This window comes from Mercenaria mercenaria, chromosome 14, assembly GCF_021730395.1.
Source record: "Mercenaria mercenaria strain notata chromosome 14, MADL_Memer_1, whole genome shotgun sequence".
Lineage (NCBI taxonomy): Eukaryota > Metazoa > Mollusca > Bivalvia > Venerida > Veneridae > Mercenaria > Mercenaria mercenaria.
In genome coordinates this window covers 3,832,506-3,843,606 of record NC_069374.1, presented here as the reverse complement: position 1 = coordinate 3,843,606, position 11,101 = coordinate 3,832,506, and the positions used below count along the sequence as shown (strand labels likewise).

The window sequence follows — 11,101 nt, the reverse complement described above, 5'->3', positions numbered from 1 at the left end:
GTGAAAATGCAGCAAAATGTGCAAAATGAATAAAATACACAGAACAGATGCAGACCAATGTACGATTTCAAATTAAAAGATCATATACAAGATGAATTTCATTCATCATTTCGAGTTTTAGTGTAAAATTGTGTTTTTTTTTAAATCTGTTTTTGTTTGTTTACGTTTCGCCAAACATGTGCGCACTGCCGTGACCTCTAGACCGGATGTTCATTAGGGAAGTTCAAGCAAGTTTTTTTCTGTAACGTTGACGAAAGCATAAAATATGTTGATAATTTCAGCAATATGGAATATTGAGACAATGTGACTGGTGCCCGACAGAAGATAAATAATCGCTTGTTCAATATACTATAGGTACCCATTCACCGAACTGCGCGTTTAAGTTGAGAAATGTACGATTGAAACGGGTTAGTGCACTTTCCCGTTCATGACCATGGTTCTTATAGAATACCTAGGGGTAGGGTATAACACGTACGGAGGCATTTCCTTTCTGATCTGGTGCCAGTGTTCACAACATTTACCTTCAGGGAGAGTTCTTTATCCAGATAATCATTCTCGACAGGTGTGAAAGATCCAATATTCAAATAGTACAGTCAAAAAGTATTTCAAGAATAATTAACAGTTTTTTGTTGGTTTTTTTTGTCAAAATATTCTACAACCTCAAATGAAATCTAAATCATCTGCTTCATTGAACTATTTTACTTTTTCAAACGGTCTGTTTAATTTAATAAAAGCGTTATCGTTCCAAACTTTGTAAAATTTCTTACTTTCAAGACCATTAGGTCTTTTGAATAATTCGACTACCAGACTAGTCATTTAAACCTTCAGTCTGTACGCAGAAATACATATCGCAGCCATTTAAACTATTCAAACCTGATGGAGCTCTATTATATCAAATAAATGTAATTATGTCAAAAAAGGTCTTCATTTAGGGGTTTTAGCAAGCCTGCATCTTAAGACTAACAACAGACTGACTTTATGATCTCCGCTGACTTTGTTGATAAGCTAAAAAAACTTTGCTAGATCCCTCGTCCGAGTTATATGAAGGAGTGCCTATCTGAACATTTTGTGTACAGTTTAGTGCACATTACGATTTCCATGAGTCTGTTGGACAGCTTCTTCGCAGGAAATATATTCTACATTGCAAATAGCGTTTCCGACACTTGAGGTTAGGAGAAGCAATTCGGACACTAGACAGCGACCTAAAAGGCCTTAGTCATGCCTAAGGGCAAGTCCGGATCCAGAAATATCTTTATTTGGTGGGGCTAGGCTCTAGTTTAGAATGAATGTGCCACCAGCGAGACGCGATTCCTGGATTCTGTACCAGTACAAACCTGTTCTCCGCAAGTGACTGTCAACCTCTCCACATGAATTATCAGAAGTGGAGGATTTGTCACAATGTCTTTAATCGAACCGTCACAAAGAACATATGCCTCGCGATCCGTAGACCAACGCTAAGCGGACGGTCTTGCATTTCTGTACAAGACTGATGATAGACACACGGATGTAGGATTTCTTTTTACACAAGGTCTTGGTAACATTTTTTTTATTTTGTTGGGTTTAACGTCGCACCGACACAATTTTGGGTCATATGGCGACTTTCCAGCTTTAATGATGGAGGAAGACCCCAGGTGCCCCTCCGTGCACAATTTCATCACGAGCGGGCACCTGGGTAGAACCACCGACCTTCCGTAAGCCAGCTGGATGGCTTCCTCACGTGAAGAATTCTACGCCCAATATGAGGTTTCGAACCCACATCGATGAGGGGCAAATGGTTTGAAGTCAACGACTCTAACCACTCGGCCACGGAGGCCCCGTCTTGGTAACAAGATTACCTTTTTTATAATTAGGTAGAACATATTCACAAACAAAAAGTGTTAGTGTATAGCATCTTCTGTTAATGCCGGTACTATTAATGATAAAAAGAATGAAAGGGACAACAAGTTACGTAATTTATGACAACAGTTTTAATTTACAGCATAACAAATTCATGCATGTCCATACATATAACAGTATATATTATCAATACACAATTATGCATAGAAAGTTGTGCTACAAAAGGAACCGAACTCCAAAACATTGTTACTTCCCCTTATCTGTACAGTTTGACAATATTCCTTTATGGGGGTTGCAAAAGGAACTAGAATGGTGTTGACAGAAAATGTTTCATTCAATCATGTAGTATACCGACGGCTAAATAATGTTGTTAAGTAAAAATGACATAACTAAAATAACCGAACACAAACAAATGCACATGTCTACATAATGTCCATGATGCTTAACAAGTTTTAATTGAAATAAACAGAAATGTAGGAAACTACAATGTAGTTGTCATTAGTCGTCAAAGAAGGGTCACAACTCCAGAAAAAATAATCGATCATAAAAGTCAGGAAAACATGTACATATCCACTTCATGCCGTTGATGTATACCAAGTTTCAATTCAGTTGGATGGAAACTGTAGGACTTAAGTTTACAATGTGATGAAATTATTTCGAGGCCCAAAAGGGCAACAACTCCAGAAAAAAATAAATAGGCATAGAAGTCCCGATGCATTCATGTTGATGATGTAAACAGAGTTTTATATGAATTTGATGGCAACTGTATAGGTTAAGTTCTTTGACACCGGAGACATAAAAGGAGTTTATTATATATCTTGAAACAAGTATGTTTTAAAAATTTTAAGAACGTAGTAAGCTGGTTTCATTTTAACCTAGTTTAAAAGGAGCTTCTATATATATCACTAACCTAGAGCTAGAAGTCTGAGTCATGAATTTTACATACATGTCATCTTGTTATGATGAATATTTGCGCCAAGTTATGTGAGCCGCAACACATTCATAACAAGAGGGTCTTCAGGGCCCTGTATCACTAACCTGAAGAAAGTAGGTCAGCAGGTCACATTCATGGTCATTGAAGTCAGTTTTAAGATCGTGTGCAAAACTGAACATGTCATCCAAATTTCAAGGCTGTATCTTAAAACAAGAGGACCATGATGGTCCTGAATCGCTCACCTGTCCCCACATGAACTGAGTGTGACGTCGTTTTTTCTATTATTTGACATATTGACCTAGTTTTGAGCTCATGTGACCTAGTTCTGAACTTGACCTAGATATCATCAAGATAAAAATTCTGACCAATTTTTATGAAGATCCATTGAAAAATATGGCCTCTAGAGAGGTCACAAGGTTTTGCTATTATTTTATATAATGACCTAGTTTTTAAAGGCATGTGACCCAGTTTTGTATTTGACCTAGATATCATCAAGGTGAACATTCTCACTAATTTTCATGAAGATCTCATGAAAAATATGGCCTCCAGAGAGGTCAAAAGGTTTTTCTATGTTTAGACCTAGTGACCTAGTTTTTGACCGCAGTTGACCCGGTTTCAAACTTGACCTAGATATCATCAAGATGAACATTCAGACCAATCTTCATACAGATCCCATGAAAAATATGGCCTCTAGAGTTGTCAAAAGGTTTTTGTATTATTTGACCTACTGACCTAGTTTTTGACCGCATGTAACCCAGTTTCAAAGTTAAACTAGATATTATCAAGATGAACATTCTGACCAATTTTCATGCAGATCCCTTGAAAAATATGACCTCTAGAGAGGTCACAAGGTTTTTCTATTATTTGACCTACTGACCTAGTTTTGGACCGGACGTGACACAGTTTCGAACCTGACCTAGATATCATCAAGATAAACTTTCTGACCAATTTTTATGCAGATCCCATGATAAATATAACCTCTAGAGAGGTCACAAGAATTTTCTTTTATTTGAACTACTGACCTAGTTTTTAACCGCAATTAACCCAGTTTCAAACTTGACCTAGACATCATCAAGATGAACATTCTGATAAATTTTCATGCGGATCCCATGAAAAATACTGCCTCTACAGAGGTCACAAGGTTTTTCTATTATTTGACCTACTGACCTAGTTTTGGACCGGACGTGACCCAGTTTCGAACTTGACCTAGATATCATTAAAATGAACATTCTGACCAATTTTCATGCAGATCCCATGAAAAATATGACCTCTAGAGAGGTCACAAGGATTTTCTATTATTTGACCTACTGACCTAGTTTTGGACCGCAGTTGACCCAGTTTCGAACTTGACCTAGATATCATCAAGATGAACATTCAGACCAACTTTCATACAGTTCCCATAAAAAATATGATCTCTAGAGTGGTCAAAAGGTTTTTCTATTATTTGACCTACTGACCTAGTTTTTGACCGCATGTGACCCAGTTTCAAACTTGACCTAGATATTATCAAGATGAACATTCTAATTTTCATGCAGATCCCATGAAAAATATGACCTCTAGAGAGGTCACAAGGTTTTTCTATTATTTGACCTACTGACCTAGTTTTGGTCCTGACGTGACACAGTTTCGAACTTTTCCTAGATATCATCAAGATGAACATTCTGACCAATTTTCATGCAGATCCCATGAAAAATATGACCTCTAGACAGGTTACAAGTATTTACTTTTATTTGACCTACTGACCTAGTTTTTGACCGCAATTGACCCAGTTTCGAACCTGACCTAGATATCATCAAGATGAACATTCTGATCAATTTTCATGCAGATTGCTTGAAAAATACGGCCTCTACAGAGGTCACAAGGTTTTTTCTATTATTTGACCTTCTGACCTAGTTTTGGGCCGGACGTGACCCAGTTTCGAAACTGACTTAGATATTATCAAGATGAACATTCTGACCAATTTTCATGCAGATCCCATGAAAAATATGACCTCTAGAGAGGTCACAAGGATTTTCTATTATTTGACCTACTGACCTAGTTTTTGACCGCAGTTGACCTAGTTTCAAACTTGACCTAGACATTCTCACCAATTTTCATGAAGATCCTTTGAAAAATATAACCTCTAGAGAGGTCACAAGGTTTGTTTTTTTAGACCTACTGACCTAGTTTTTGACCGCACGTAACCCAGTTTCGAACTTGACCTAGATATCATCAAGATGAACATTCTGACCAACTTTCATAAAGATCCCATGAAAAATGTGACCTCTAGAGAGGTCACAAGCAAAAGTTTATGCACGCACGCACGCACGGACTGACGCACGGACGACGGACGCTGCGCGATCACAAAAGCTCACCTTGTCACAATGTGACAGGTGGGCTAAAAACAAATAAGAGTAGGTCAGTAGGTCACATTCCACATGACCCAGATTTAAACTTGACCTAAAGTTCATCAAGACTAACATTCTGACCAAGTTTCATAAAGATACAGTGGTCTCTAGGGTATTAAAAAGCTTTTCCTTTGATTTGACCTGGTGACCTAGTTTTTGACCCCACCTGACCCAGATCTGACTTAAAGGTAATCAAGATTAACATTCTGACCAAGTTTTATTATAGTATGATCATAAATGTGGCCTCTAGAGTGTTAACTAGCTTTTCCTTTTATTTGACCTGGTAACTTGATTTTGACCCCTATGACCCAGATTTGACCTTGACTTAATGATCGTCACGGTTAACATTCTGAATAAGTTTCATTAAGGTATAGTCATACAAGTGGCCTCTAGAGTGTAACAAGCTTACCCTTGATTTGACCTGGTGACTTTGTTTCTGACTACTTGACCTAAATTTAAACTTGACCTAAAGATAATTAAGGTTAACATTCTGAGCAAGTTTCATGAAGATACATAAATGTGGCTTCCAGAGTGTTAACAAGCTTTTCCTTTGATTTGACCTGGTGACCTTGTTTTTGATGCCACCTGACCCAGATTTGACCTTGGCTTAAAGATCGTCAAGGTTAACATTTTGACCAAGTTTCATTAAGGTATAGTCATAACTGTGGCCTCTTAGAGTGTAACAAGGTTATCATTGATTTGACCCGGTGACCTAGTTTCTAACTCCACTTGACTTATATTGATGCATATTTTCCTATCTCCCTAACACTTGATACTTTTATTTCTCTAATTCTGGATATCTGATTGTACATTTTGTATGATCCATCAAATTGTTCAGTTTTTTTTTGTTGTTGACCAATGCTTCAAACATTTGCGGCCCTTTAGATAAGCATCTGAAATGAGAAAAAATCAGTGATTTTTACACTTAGTATAAATCCTACATGTTTCATTTGTTCATAACAACTACAAATTTTAGAATACAAAATCTAAAATATTATATCTTAGAATTATAACAATATCAGTCTGGCAGATATTATTAAGAAAATGTCATGACTTTATTAAGAAGTGGTAAAACAGTACCCTATACAAGTAATGAAGACTAAAACCTATGAATTTTATCAGATGATATATATTTGTCTATAATTATGTCTTCATACACCTTCATTTCCAACTAATACTATGCACACTTCATGCTGATAATATAACTATTTCTTTTGGATTGTTTGAAACTGTGAGTAGGCCAACACAAATTACAAGTGATTTGTGATATTTTAAAGTAAAGGACATAACTCAAGAAAAAGTAACCTGAAATTGAAGTCTGTCAATATGTGCATGTCTACTTCATGTTGATAATTTCATTTCAACTTACATTTTCATTGTGACACAGTATGAAAACTGTAGGAGGAGAGGAGTACATAAAATACAAATATAATTGTTATATTTTAAAAGGGGGCATAACATCCCTGAAATAGATAAAGGCCCCGACATTTATGATAAATATGTATTGGATAGAAAGTGGGGGAGGAGCTGAGTACATACTGTAGTATGTATTTAATTCAAAGTCACCAGATGTAAAATTCACTATAGTATGTGTATGTCTGCTGCCTGGCCATGAAGTATACCTGATTGAATTTGCAGAAGGAGTTTTAATACACAAGGTATCAAGGTAGCTGTGATAGCCCTGTCCACTTCATGCTGATGTTGTGTACCAAAAAAAAAACAAAGACAAATATCAAACAGGGAATGCCACGTACCAAAATCGCAGCCTCCCCAAAACGAAACCTACAGCACGCAGACGTGCACACCACAAACACACACACATACACATACACGTGTACACACACAAAGCCAACAAACGAGGACAAAACGAACAAAGGAAGTTTCATATGAACTGATAATTAGTATATATATGAATGAATTTGATAAAAGCAGCAACCATCCTATACCTTTTTGATGTCTACTGTTCATGGTCTAGCCAAAGCTCAATAAGGCTGCATTTAGGATATTTATTCTTCATATCATACTTCAACTGCAATAAAAGACCAACATGCACATTTATATATACATAAATTTTACTTTCACAATTAAATGTGCTTTCTCTTTAAAATTCAATTGCTGACACTTTATATTAAAACAATCTTGAAAAATACATAAATCTAAAATCAATTATTATAGTTAGTTTAATAAATGCTTTAGAAAATGTCACATTATTTTCAAAACACTGACACCTACCTGTAAAACAAGAGTGCCAGAATGTCACAATATACGCCCGTCACAACAAATTTCTTTACTCTAGCACCTGTATTTGCAAATGGAATTTTAATTTTGTGGTTGTTTAGTAATCATTGTAAGTCATTTGTTTTTCTAAGTCCACAAAAAAACTCCTTACCAGGTAGAGATACCTTAAAATACACCTAAAATTTGAAAGTAACATCTATGTTGTACCGCAGAAAAGTGGTCTTGTTTTTTCCCTACGGTCAATTATAAAAAAGTTACAATATAAGTTATTTATAGTAACAACTAAGGGAAGATAATCTTAACAAAAAAAAAAAAAAAAAAAAAAATCAAAAAAAAAAATTGTGTCCACACAAAAATCTTTACCAGGTAGAGATTGGTCAAAATACACCTCATAATTGGATGTAGCATGCATGTTGTACTACAGAAAAGTAGTCTCGAGTTTTCCCTACGACTAGTAATGAAAAAGTTACAATATAAGCTATTTATAGTAACAACAAAGGGAAGTAATTCTAAAGAAGGGAACTGCGCATGACACTTTGTCTCATGATGGTGTATAATTGTGCCAAGTTACATCAAAATCCCTCCATGCATGAAGAAGAAATGCTTCGGACAAAGTCATTCTTGTATCTGACCTTTGGCCTCTAAGTGTGACCTTGACCTTTGACCTAGAGACCTGGTTCTTGCGCATGACACTCCGCCTCGTAGTGGTGAACATTTGTGCAAAGTTATATCAAAATCCCTCTATGCATGAAGAAGAAATGCTCCGGACAAGGTTTTTATTCTTGTATCCTTTGACCTCTAAGTGTGACCTTGACCTTAGACCTAGGGACCTGGTTCTTGCGCATGACACTCCGCCTCGTGGTGGTGAACATTTGTGCCAAGTTATATCAAAATCCCTCCATGCATGAAGAAGATATACTCCGGACAAAGTTTTCTTTCTTGTATCCTTTGACCTCTAAGTGTGACCTTGACCTTAGACCTTGGGACCTGGTTCTTGCGCATGACACTCCGTCTCATGATGATGAACAATTGTGCCAACTTTCATCAAAATCCCTCCATGCATGAAGAAGATATGCTCCGGACAAAGTCATTCTTGAATTTGACCTTTGACCTCTAAGTGTGACCTTGACCTTAGACCTAGGGACCTGGTTTTTGCGCATGACACTCCGTCTCATGATGGTGAACAACCGTGCCAAGTTTCATCAAAATCCCTTCATGCATGTAGAAGATATGCTCCGGACAAAGTCTGTGGACGACGCCCGCCCGCCCGCCCGGGGCGTTCCCATAATACGTCCCGTTTTTCCTGAGTAGCTACTTTTATGCTATGTAAATCAGCTTTAAACGTGTTTATCGTGAAAAGGGCGCTATATAGAACACAACAGAATATACGTTTAATTTTGACTTACACAAAACAAACTTTTGTATAGTGTGGATTATTTGTGCAGTAATGATAGCAATTCACATGCTGGGAAGTGGATGAATAGAATTGGTTGTGAACTCGAATGTCAGATGTAAACTGCAAATGATTTCGGATAAGATTAAAACGAGGCGTGGGGTGTATAATATGTGCTTGGTTGGTTGTATTATCTTGATCAACACATGTGTATACAATTTTGTGTCTCGTTGCCAGCAGCCTACAAGGAAATGACATTTAAAGCAGTTTCTATCACAGCTTAAATGGTGAGATACTGACTGGAGAAAATAAATATTGTACAGTTACCTGAATCAGCGGGGCACCATAATCAGTGTCTTTGTTTAAGCATGCGCTGTGTTTTAATTAAACAGGGAGTCGTATGACATCATAAGTATGCGCACTGGTTGTGTGAACTTACTAACTACATCACAGCTGTCAAACTTTGCAAATTGTGTCTTAAACAAGAAACTCACGATGATTCAAAATACCCATGTGTAAATTTTCATGAATTTCTTTTTACTTTTTACCACTGTTACAAAGTCTCCTCCACTTTCTGCATTTTTAAACCAACTGAAATAATTATTTGTATGATTTAGTTTCAACATCTGCCGAATATATAAATATATAGTAAAATGATATACATTAACCAGAATTAGCATGCAGGGTATTCCTAAAATTTCATCTTCTTATATATTTTCCTTGTAAAAAGTACTGTTTTACCTCCATTTGTTTTAGTTTAAACAATATTTATTTAAAGCAACATACACATAACATGTACAACACACTTTTACACGTCAAATACATGGATTGGAAAACAAGCTGATAGCTTATGTAACTTCCTTTCCTTTCCATTTGTTTTGTATGTGGATGCAAATAATTCTTGTTTTCTGGCCAGAAATGGAAAGATTGCAGTTGAATAGTTGTATCTCATTTATATTGGCGGTTAGACTGCACGCTTGTTTCTACTGTCTGTCCTATGATCAACCTTTCTTGACAAAAATATTACAAATACCTGAAAATATATTCATTTTCGTGATAAAAATGCATTGTTTTTATGATAACGTTTATTTTTGGACACAATTCTTCATGTTGATATCGTCTAACCATATTGACAATGAGTACACTGATTCTGGTGACGCCATTTAGATATATACTGTTTATGGGGGTATTGTTATTGAAAGGCTCCGATTTGATATTGAAAGCTGGTTTTAAAGAATTTGTTCTCTTGAGGATGCACAAGAAAATAATGTATCAAACTAAGTTCATTTTCATACATTTAACCAAAGTTTAGATAAATGCACAATAGATGATTCCTTATCCCCACCAATACTGGTAATTCCAGGCTACGTAAGTTCCAGTTATTGCTGATTATGTCTAGGCATACATCTCTCAAAATTATTCACCCATTCTGTTTTACTGGTTAAAATGATCATGCTTAATACAATTGTTGATCTTCAACATGTATAATTGCCGCAAAGTAACTCAAAAGTTTTTAAATTATGGTGTTACCGCAAATGTTCAAAAGTTGAATGATAAAATTATCATTAATCAGTCAATTTCCTAATTTCAATTATTGACCTAGTTATCTGTCCTCGGGCAGTCGTATTTGCCATCGACCTACGGCCTTGGACAAATAAAAAGGTCAATGTGAAATTGATTGATTAGTAACATTATATAATCGATACGCTATAATAATAATTTCTGTATCACCGGTTTATATTGTAACTGCGGTGATGGGGACTATAAATAGTTTTTTTTATAAAGTTTGGTTTCAAATACACATAATTGATAAAATTAATAAATTACTATTTTTTTGTAAATATTCTAATAAATAGATTTTAATCGGGCTGGTCCATATTGAATATAAAAATTCTATTAGTCACCGTTATTTACTCAAATATAACTATTTTCAACAAGTTATGAGAACATGTGAAGACAATCAAATATAACTATTTTCAACAAGTTATGAGAACATGTGAAGACAATCAAAATCAATATCATTATAACCCTTCAGTCCCGATGAAACACAAGTTTGTTCAAAGTTTACATTACTCCACACAAATTACTAATTACTAATTCTATTCACTGAATTTGTGGTTTCCTCGAGATTAAAGGATCATAAGTGCTTCTGTTCCCTACTACATACAATACTTTTGAAATAACGAAACAAACGAAGGCTAATTTACAAAACAAAATGTAAATGCGTATTTGATAATGATTTATACTGATTACGGGACATCAAGAGAGCCTAGAGGATATAGACGTCATATTACCGGACCCAAAGCCACTGTC

At 35.8% G+C, this 11,101-nt stretch overlaps 1 long non-coding RNA gene across 1 annotated transcript; it reads right to left on the bottom strand.

Annotated features, from left to right (window-relative positions):
• Positions 1-1,970: 1,970 nt before the first annotated feature.
• On the bottom strand, positions 1,971-8,655 carry LOC128548331 (uncharacterized). The gene is made up of 3 exons (XR_008366950.1): positions 7,390-8,655; positions 7,104-7,186; positions 1,971-6,050 (listed from the first exon to the last, which is right to left on the bottom strand). It is a non-coding gene; the product is annotated as an uncharacterized LOC128548331 (long non-coding RNA).
• Positions 8,656-11,101: the final 2,446 nt, after the last annotated feature.